Consider the following 11,331-nt stretch of genomic DNA (forward strand, 5'->3'; position numbering starts at 1 on the left):
TCCTATGTACAAGAATATAACTGATATAATACTGCCCCCTATGTACAAGAATATAACTACTATAATACTGACCCATGTCCAAGAATATAACTACTATAATACTGCTCCTATGTACAAGAATATAACTGATATAATACTGCCCCCTATGTACAAGAATATAACTACTATAATACTGACCCATGTCCAAGAATATAACTACTATAATACTGCTCCTATGTACAAGAATATAACTGATATAATACTGCCCCCTATGTACAAGAATATAACTACTATAATACTGCCCCCTATGTACAAGAATATAACTGACATAATACTGCCCCCCATGTGTCACGCAAGGTGAGGGAAAGACTAAGTGCACAACAACAGGAAGACAGGGGAGGAAGCCCAAACACTAGGGAAAGGGGGAGTGAAGACCCCCAGGCAGATCTGACAACACCCTGGCTGCCCCAACGTCCCTAAATAGGTTCCGCACCTATTGCCGTGCAGGAAACCTAATCCCTGACTCCCCTAGCGATAGGCCCTAGATAGGGAGGGGACGGGGTGAGCACTAGTCAGCCCCCACTGCAACTAAAGACAAACGGGTAAACCGACAAGGGAAAACACTTAGCTTGAGAAGACACCAGAGTGATCACGCCAAATATCCAACTATCCTGACAGGTTCTTATGGTCCGTGATAACAGTAATAGGATGGACTGCGCCCTCCAACCAATGTCGCCATTCTTTGAACGCCAATTTAATCGCCAAAAGCTCTCTATTACCCACGTCATAATTTATCTCAGCCGAAGATAATTTTTTGGAAAAGAAAGCACATTGACGCCATTTACCAGGGGATGGACTCTGAGACAACATAGCCCCAACCCCCATCTCCGACGCATTAACTTCTACGATAAAAGATTGAGAAACATTGAGTATAGGTGAAGTGGCAAAACAACTCTTAAGGGAGGAAAAAGCCTGCTGGGCCGCATTCAACCATTTAGAAAAATCAGACTCCTTCCTAGTCATGTCAGTAAGGGGTTTCACAATTACTAAATAATTTTGAATAAATTTACTGTAAAATTAGTAAAGCCCAGAAAGCGCTGTAATGCCTTCAGGTTCTCGGGATGGGCCCAATCGAGTACAGCACGGACCTTCTCGGGATCCATCTGAAAAGCCGAAGATGACAACAGGTACCCCAAAAACTGCACCTCCTGGACGGCGAAAACACATTTCTCTAGTTTGGCATATAATTTGTTATCCCTTAATATCTGAAGCAACTGTTTAACATGCCCCCGATGTGTCTCAAATTCAGGTCAGTAAACCAAAATATCATCCAGATAGACCACCACAAACCTGCCCACCAAATGCTGAAAAATATAATTTACTAAATGCTGGAACACTGCGGAAGCATTGGTCAGACCGAAAGACATAACCAGACTCTCGAAATGTCCCTCAGGGGTATTGAACGCTGTTTTCCATTCATCCCCTTCTCTGATTCTAACCAGGTTGTAGGCCCCCCTTAAATCCAACTTGAAGAACACCTTAGCTCCCACAACCTGGTTGAATAAATCTGGAATCAGAGGAAGAGGGTATGGATCTCGGATGGTAATTTGATTCAATTCCCGGAAATCTAAACAAGGACGGAGACCGCCATCTTTCTTCTTCATAAAGAAGAACCCTGCCGCCATGGGTGAAGATGAGGGTCTGATATGTCCCTTCTCCAAACTCTCAGCAATAAAATACCTCATGGCTTGTCTCTCAGGGCCAGAAAGATTGTACAGTCTGGACTTTGGTAGTTTAGCTCCGGGGTCAGGTTAATAGTACAGTCATATGAATGGTGAGGAGGCAAATCCTGACACCCCTTCTCAAAAAATATGTCCTCAAAACCAGACAAAAATGCAGGTAATGTCTCCGTAGAGATTGCAGAAAGGGAAATGGTTAAGCAGTTCTCATGGCAGTAATCTCCCCACTCAACAATCTCTCTGGATTGCCAATCCACTATCGGATTATGTTTCACCAACTAGGGTAAACCCAGTACAATTGGAGTGGGAAGGCCCTCCAGGACATAACAAGGAATTACCTCATAATGAAAAGACCCCACCCTCAGTCTTATACTGTGTCCAATCTGAGTTAAAGCTTTCAGTGCACATGGTGATGAGTCGACGGCATACATAGGAATGGGCTTAGCTAAAGTACAGCAAGCAAGCCCATGAGTTCTCCCAAACTCCGCATCAACCATGCTGACTCCTGCTCCACTGTCTACAAACACAGACATTTTCTCAGTCCTCTCTAGCACCACCTCTGCCGTCAGAACAAACCGAGAACTGCAGGTAGAAAACAAACATACTCCTTGATCATCCAACTCCAGACTCCCAAGGGTTAATCGACTCTCTTTTTGCATAGGACGAGGGACACTAGTCAGCCCCCACTGCAACTAAAGACAAACCGGTAAACAGACAAGGAAAACACTTCACTTGAGAAGACACAAGAGCGATCACGCCAACTATCCTCCAAGGGACTCCAAGAAGACACTAGCCGACTACTAGTACTTCAAGCCTGGACAGAGCAAATTGAGCTATCACCGGCGCCTGCAGAGCCAAGCACAATGACCTTCTACAGTTGGATCCAGAACGACTGTGTTACACCTGACACACCCGTGACACCATGTACAAGAATATAACTGCTATAAAACTGCTCCTCTGCACAAGAATATACAAGTACATCTGTAGCACTCGAGTAGTGGTGAGATGACTGGACTGAAGACCAGCAATAGCAGTGTGCCAGACACATTTTGCGCAAGCCGTCATGCTATTGCACACCCTGAGGGCCAGGGTACTCTTTACCCGCTCCCACTAAAGGGAGGGGGACTTTTGCACAGCCCTTCCCAGGTGCCAATAGCGAGGTGGCTGGGCACACTGTCCACAGTTGGTCAAACACACCAATAAACTATACCAGGAAGGCGAACCTAACAAACTTGGTAGATCAGGGAACATAAACAGAGACACAGGGACCAGAGGATACCAGAGCCAGAGACAAACCAAAGAAACACTCACCGAAGAGTTACCAACCGTACCACTAAATAATCAGCGGTGAAGTAGAGGATAAGGCGGGTCTAAATATCCCTCATGGATAACCTGACACTGCTGAGGTAACGCCCAATCTCCACCCTTTGCGCAGAGAACGGGGCAAAGAGGGTGGACAGAAAGGAACCTCCCATCACATACATGAACCAGGAGACACAGCATCCCATGTCTCCTGGCAACAGCTGACGCTGAGGAACCCGGCATCCCCGGATCCCTGAATAGCGTCAGTGCTGTGAGCAACGCCGTCCCTCCTCGCAAGCAACCACCCCATGTCCTGAGGCAGGTCCCCTGGAACGGAGTACATGAGCACGGCGGGGCCCCGCTCTGGCTCAGCCCCCAGAAGACGACACCCCACCACTCGCAACCCGCCGTTGAGTCAGAATATGCCCGAAAGCACGAGGAGCACGCTTGCATTGTCTGATAGTACCCCCCTCTTGAGGAGAGACCTCTGGACTCTCACCACCCGATTTGTCAGGAGACCTAGAATGAAAATCAGCAATTAGCTTATCCACATGGATGTGCCCATTAGGAAGCCACAACTTCTCCTCTGGCCCGTAACCTTTCCATTGCATTAAATACTGGATGGAATTTTAGACTTTCCTGGAATCAATGATTTGTTCAACTTCATAGTCCTCTTGATTATCGACCAAGATAGGACAGGGAGTGGGGTGGATGAGAAACCAAAGATCTCAAGGCTTTCTTAAAAAGATATTGATGAAAAACGTTGGGTATCCTAAAAGTGTCAGGAAGCTTAACCCTGAAAGCAACCAGATTAATCACCTATAGGAAAGGAAAAAGTCTAATAAATCTGGGGGTGAGCCTAAAGCAGAGAATCTTAAGTTTTAAGTTTCTTGTGGACACCCACACCAAATGCCCAACTGCAAGATTTTCCCCGAGACCGATGTTTATCAGCCACAACCTTCTGGCTGAATGTCGCTTTCTGGAGCTCCCCTCCCATACCCCCTTCAGTCTATTGGTGGTATCAGAAACCCCCAGAATCTCTTCCCATACTTTGAGGAAGGCAGGAGAACTGGGATTGAACCCAAAATTACAAAAGAAGGGGGACGTACCCAAAGACTCATGATGTCTGTTATTAAGGGCAAACTCCACCAGTGGTAAGTAAGCCCCCCATTCGAGTTTGTTATGAGAGCAGAAGCACATGAGAAGTTTCTAACGCCTGATTGGTCCTCTAAGAGAGACCATTAGACTGAGGGTGGTATGCAGAGGAAAATGACAATTTCATCCCAATCCGACCACAAAAGGCCTTCCAAAACCTGGAGATAAAATGTGTACCCCATCAGACCCAATATTAACAGGAACACCATGCAACCCAACCACATTATTAATAAATCTATTTACCATATCGCGAGATTAAGGAAACCGAGGAAGAGGGATAAGATGACTCTGGCGGGAAAAACACAACCCAAATAACAGTCATACACTCAGAGGTGGGAAGATCCGCAATGAAATCCGTTCAGATGTGCGACCAGGGTCGGTCCAGGATAGGAAGAGGGAGGAGCTTACCAGCTTAAGCGGATGGCGGAACCTTACTCCTGGTGCACACCTCACAGAACTGGACAAACGCCTCAACGTCCTGAAGTATAGAAGGCCACCAGAACACTCGTTCAACTAAATGCGTGGTTCCCTTAAACACTGGGAGACCAGACAAAACAGAATCATGGTAGCTCAATATAATACTCAGCCTAAGGTTAACAGGCACAAACAACATATCCAGCAGGGTGGCTGTAGGATCCATAGGTTGTGATTTGACTACTTCCCATTCAACGTTGGTGGCAGCACCCACCATTCCAGGTGCAAGAATAGGGGATGGACTAAGCTCCTCTTGCTGGACGGGGCACAGCCTCCGAGAAACTGCATCCGCACAAATATTTTTAGATCCATAAATATAAGGTATGGAAAAATGAAATCGTGAAAAAAATAAGGCCCACCTAGCCTGCCTGGGATTAAGCCTCTTGGCATTTTCCAGGTAAATAACATTTTTATGTTCTGTGAGGACTACAAATGGATGTCTATCTCCCTCCAGAAAATGCCTCCATTCCTCGAGGGTCCATTTAATGGCCAACAACTTTCAGTTACCTACATCGTAATTTAATTCTGTAATAAGAATTTAGTAGAGAAGAAGATACAAGGAATTATCCTTGAGCCTACTGAAGACAATATGAACATGATCCCTGTGAGACTGCACATCATTAGAGAAAATCAAAATATCATCAATATACACAATGATCATCAGCCCCAAAATAACCCTAAGGCTATGTGTGCACGTTCAGGATTTGAAGCAGAAATTTCCTGAGCGTTTTTGCATCTCCTTGGCAGGAAAAACGCTGCGGAAATTCCGCACGTTTTTGGCGCGGCTTTTGATGTGTTTTTTTAAGCGTTTTTGTACATCAATAAATGCTTTTTGGAGCTAAATTAAGTCATTTGGTGGGACATTGCTTAAACCCTTGGATTACTGTCAGAAAAGGGGTGAGTAAATTGGTTAATTTAAATGATTAAAGAATGTGTCTGTTGTATTTCAAATAAAGTGTTTGCTCTGTGTCTGTGTGTTTATTTAACTCTTTACTTTAATTAGGTTTGGTCATGAAAAGGTCTGATTGACACCTTGACATCACCAAACAAAAGTGCTAGGTGTCAGCTAGTCCCATTCACCCAACCTTCATTAGCATTTCCATTCATGTAATTTATGCGGCTGCTGTGAGCTGCTATTTTTAGCCTAGGAAGGTGCCATTTGCAAACATGGTCCCTGGCCATTAATAACAGCTCACAGCTGGTTCGTTAGCCGCTACGTCCCTACGATCAGCACTCAGCAGCGCTTTGGACATAGTGTATTTTTGTTGAGTCCAAAACGCTGTGTTCTAATGATGTACTTTTGTTGTCGGTACATGTGAATCTACCGCATATAATGACACTTCAATCAGTCAAAATCTGCAGCAGAGACTAGCGTGTCCGCTACAGATATTGACATGCTGCGGGTGAGTTTGGGTACGTGACCACGGTCAGGAGCCGCTGCAGGTTTGACGCTGCATGTTTATACAGCGTCAAACATGCAGCGTCCAGATGTTACAGCATATTGGATGGGATCTCTAGAAATCCCATGTCCACTATGCTTGCATCAGAGGCTGCGAATCAACCGTGGACACTGACATGTGGCACGTCTTTCAGGACCGCAGCATGTCAAATGCTCTTGCGGAGTCGCTAGTCTCTGCAACAGAAATTTGACCACTAGAAAGTATTGAATGCGATAAATCCGCATGGTTCAGTGAACACATGTGGATTTACCTGCGTTCAATAGAAAACGTTTTGGACGCAGCAAAAAATATGCGTCCAAAGCGTTGATACGTCCGGATCGTGGGTTCATTTAAAATAAAAAAAAAAATAAAAAAAATGGCGTGGGCTCCCGCATCATTTTTATTACCAGCAGAGTTAAAGCCGACTGCTGAGGCTGATATTAGTAGCCGGGGAAGGGGCCATTAGCCAACAACGTTCCCTGGCTATTAATATCAGTGCACAGCTGTTTGTTTAGCCATTACTGGCTAGATTACAGGGGGACCTCAGAAAAAAATTGACGTAGGGTCCCCCTATAAAATCGAACCAGCAAAGGCTAAACAGACAGCTGCAGGATGACATTAATAGCCACGGATGGGGCCATGAATAATAGCCCCCTCCACGGCTATTAATATCACCCCTCAGCAGTCCCAGAAATGGCGCATCCATAAGATGCGCCAAAACTGGCGCTTAGCCTCCGCTCTTCCCACTGCCCTGTAGCGGTGGCGAGTGGGGTAAAGGGGTTGGGGTTCACTTCAGCCTTGTATTGGCGGCTGATGTGAAGCCCAGGTTAGTAATGGAGGGCGTCTATAAGACGCCCCCATTATTAACTGCGTAGTAAAATGGTCGCCGCTTTTTCAATAAAAGACACGGCCAGAATAAAGTATTTTAATGAAATAAAAAACACACGGTTTTAAAAAATGTTTTATTGTATGGATCCGCGAAACCGTCGATTTTCTGAAAAAAGCGTAAAATAACAACAACCATATTCCTCATCTGTCCGCCGTCAATGACGCAGTCCACGTACCGCCAACGATTATCCCAGGGCGATCTGGGTCACCTCTACAGCAGTGTATACTGACAGGGGTGTAAAATCATCCCTGTCAGTGTACATTGCTGTGCAGGAGGTCACTGCGGTTCATCAGCTGAAGATCAGCTGATCAGCCCCGGTGAGCTCTCACCACCATCACCCTGGGAACGTTCTTCAGAATGTTCCCAGGGTGAGGTCACGTGAACGATCAGCTGATCGCTCACGTGACTGCAGGTCCTCGAAGCACAGTATACTGCGGGGAGCACGCACGCTCCCCGCAGTATACCGCCGGCCGCTGGGAGGAGAGGATCGCCGGGACCGAGGACACTGGGGGCCACCAGACAGGTGAGTAGAAGGATTGTTTTTTTATTTTTTACTTTTTTTTTTTCTTCACTGTTGGTGGTTCCCGGCTCTGCTGAGGAGAACTACTGCTCCCCTCAGCAGCGCCTCTCTCGCTGTTATCAGAGGGAGCGGCGGTTGGATGAGAGGAGTTGTAGTCCTCCTCTCCCGACCTGGGTACCACCTGCACCGTGTTTCCGGAGCGTTTCCCGCTCATTGGCTTTAATTGAAACGCAGCAAATCCACAGGTATAAATTTTATACCTGCGGATTTGTTGCGTTTCAATTAAGGTAAATGGGCGGGAAACGCTTAGCGTAATGGTCATGCTGTGTTTTTTTCCGCAATGCTAATCCTGAGCGGAAATTTCCACATCATGTGCACAGCACATCAGGATTACCATTGCTATAGCTGGCAGACCTATAAACAAGCGTTTTTTTTTTTTGCAGAGTTTCCGCGGCATAAAAAACGCAGTGATAACGCATCAAAAAACGCTTTGTGTGCACATAGCCTAAGGCTATGTGCCCACGATGCAGAAATGAAGCAGAAAATTTCTGCAGCATTTCTGCATCTCCCTGGCAGAAAAAACGCATACAGATTGTACATGCAGATTGTGCATGCGTTTTTCCTGCAGAATACATGCGGATTCACATGCGTTTCCGCATGCAGATTGACAAGCGCTTTCCAGGCGATTTTAGCATCACTTGGAAAGTGCTTGACAACTAGGTCACACTGTATAAATCCATGCAACCAGCATGGATTTATACAGTGTGAACCGTAAAAATTAAAACAAATAAAGCTATACTCACCCCCGAGGCCCCGGCGTGGCTGCAGCGTTCGTTCCTGTCTGGTTCCCGGCTGCCGGCATATCGCGAAATAGAGCGGTGAAGGGCCTGCGGTCACATGACTGTGACGTCACCGAAGGTCCTTCAGCGCTGCTGGCATTCAGAGAGAAGCCTCCGGAAAGGTGAGTATAAACTTTATTTGTTATTTTATTCTTTTTTTACAGGTACAATGGTACCCAGGTCTGGATGAGAGTCTTCTCTCCTCCAGAACTGGGTACCATCCGCACATAGAGACGCATAGAAGCCGCTTGTAAAAATGTACAGTCGCGGTTTCTATGCGTCTCAATGCAAGTCAATGGCGGGAGTTCCGCTGCGCTTCCGCAAAATTAAATGACATGCTGCGGATTTTTGAACGCAGCATAAACGCTGCGGAAAAATCCGCAGCATGTGCATAGAACATGCGGAATCCCCTTGGGGACCATGGGGTGCGGATTACCTAGCGTTTTACAAGTGTTCCCGCTGCGGAAATTCCGCAGCATAAACGCTTGAAAAACGCTATGTGGGCACACAGCCTAAAGATGTCATTAACAAAGCCTGAAATACAGCAGGAGCATTACAAAGACCAAATGGCATAGCCAGATACTCATAATGCCCTCTGGTAGTATTAAAGGCTGTCTTCCACTCATCCCAAGCCTTGATACGGACAAGGTTGTAAGCCCCTTTAAAATCTTATTTAGAAAAGATCTTGGCTCCAATAAGTTGGTTAAACAAGTTGGGGATGAGAGGAAGGGGATACTGGTTTCTCACACTGATCTTATTTAAGATTTTGAGGGATGGATGAAACCTTTGGAGATGCGCTCTTGAACATAATCTCTCATCGCAACCATGTCAGATTCTGAAGGATCAAAAATTCTAATTTTAGGCAGGAGACCCCCGCATTCAACTGTAATTCACAATCATAATGCTGATGTGGTGGTAATACCAAGCTTTCCTCCTCAGAAAAAAACTCAGGGAACTCTTCAATGAACCAGGGGACATGAGTAGTGGAACACCCGGCTCGATTGATTTCCGGGAAGCATTTACCCAGACACTCCTCACTTCAACTAATGATGTCTCCATAAACCCAATCAATATGGGGATTATGTTGTCTAAGTCAGAGAAGGCCCACAACCACTGGAGCTGGGAGAGTCTGAGGAACCAGGAAGGTAATTTCTTCCTTGTGGAGACACCCAACCTGAAGGAATAATAGACTATCAATAATAGTCTCAAAGCTCTGGATGACGAAGGAATTATCCAAAGAGGTAAGCATAATGGCTGGCTCCAGAGGTCTAAGGGGTATTCCCAGGGCCCTGGCCATAGAAATGTCCAAAAAGTTCACCTTTGGCCCACAGTCAACAAAGGCATGACCCTACACCACACACCCCAGAAAAGTCAAAGCAATAGGGAAAAACACTTTTTTAAATAGGGGTACCTGGGTGCCTAGTTGGGGAGCCCCGCTCCAATTAGGTGCAGTCATTTCCCGAATGCTCCAGACAAGAGCAACTCCGCACCAGATGTTTAGCAGACCCGCAGAGTAGGAACCGTCTCCGTTCCCAACGGCGGCGTCTTTGGTCATCCAAATGGGCAACTCCGGAGCAGGCAGCACTCCTCTACTCGGGGTCTTGTCCTGTAGACGTTCTCGTCTACTTCTGTCAAGGCGCACAGTAAGAGTCATAGCATTTCAGACTTTGAGCTGGCGAGTGGTGAACCAGCATGTCCTTAAGGAGGTCCGCCAAACCATGCAAAAACATACTACGCAAAGCAGCATCATTCCACCCCACTTCAACAGACCACCGCCTAAACTGTACATTATTCCTTCACAGCAAGGTGGTCCTGATGAAGGGCTCTGAGGTCAGACTCTGCAATGGGGGGCACAATCTGGTTCATCATAAATAAGCCCCAGGGCCCTTAAAAATTGCTCCACAGAGTAAGGGGCAGGGGAATCATCAGTTAAGACAAAGGCCCAGGTCTGGGGATCCCCACTAAGCAAAGAGATGACTACACCCACCCTAGTCTTCTCATCCCCAACCAAATGGGTCTAAGCTGGAAATATAATTCGCAGCTCTCACGAAAATTAAAGAACCCCCTGCCATCCACAGAAAAATATTCTGGTAGGAAAACCAATATTTTGTCTGCAGCCATCGTTAGTGAGAAGCTAGATGGCAATAATACCTAAAGGACCCTCAGACACAGATTCTCTGTAGCCGGCCGTCTTATTAGCTCCGTCTCCTCAGTCTCATAACTAGAAGTGGGCGTGGCTTATCCCAGGGAAAAGTATAAATATAAAATAAAGAGCATTCTGCTGCCACCCAATGGCAACATGTGGTCCTACAGCACGATATGTGCAAAAACCTCAGGAGTTGGTTCGGAATGATTAATCTTTCATCGATTAACAGAATAAATAAAACAGGATCTAATATTACAATATTCATTGCAGGTAAGAAACATTCATTCCTCATCTCTAGAGGCGCAGACTGAAAGTCCAGGATAGGATTAGATACACGGCTTAGCAGACAGTATCACACAGGATAGGATTAAGATACACGGCTAGGCAGACAGTATCACACAGGAGAGGATTAGATACACAGCTCATCAGACAGTATCACACACGATAGGATTAGATACACAGCTCAGCAGACAGTATCACACAGGATAGGATTAGATACACAGCTCAGCAGACAGTATCACACAGGATAGGATTAGATACACAGCTCAGCAGACAGTATCACACAGGATAGGATTAGATACACGGCTAGGCAGACAGTATCACACAGGATAGGATTAGATACACGGCTCAGCAGACAGTGTCACACAGCATAGGATTAGATACACAGCTCAGCAGACAGTATCACACAGGATAGGATTAGATACACGGCTCAGCAGACAGTATCACACAGGATAGGATTAGATACACGGCTCAGCAGACAGTATCACACAGGATAGGATTAGATACACGGCTCAGCAGACAGTATCACACAGGATAGGATTAGATACACGGCTCAGCAGACAGTATCAC

Source organism: Phyllobates terribilis, unplaced genomic scaffold (genome assembly GCF_046119375.1).
Source record: "Phyllobates terribilis strain yellow unplaced genomic scaffold, ASM4611937v1 Scaffold_7__3_contigs__length_470593459, whole genome shotgun sequence".
Lineage (NCBI taxonomy): Eukaryota > Metazoa > Chordata > Amphibia > Anura > Dendrobatidae > Phyllobates > Phyllobates terribilis.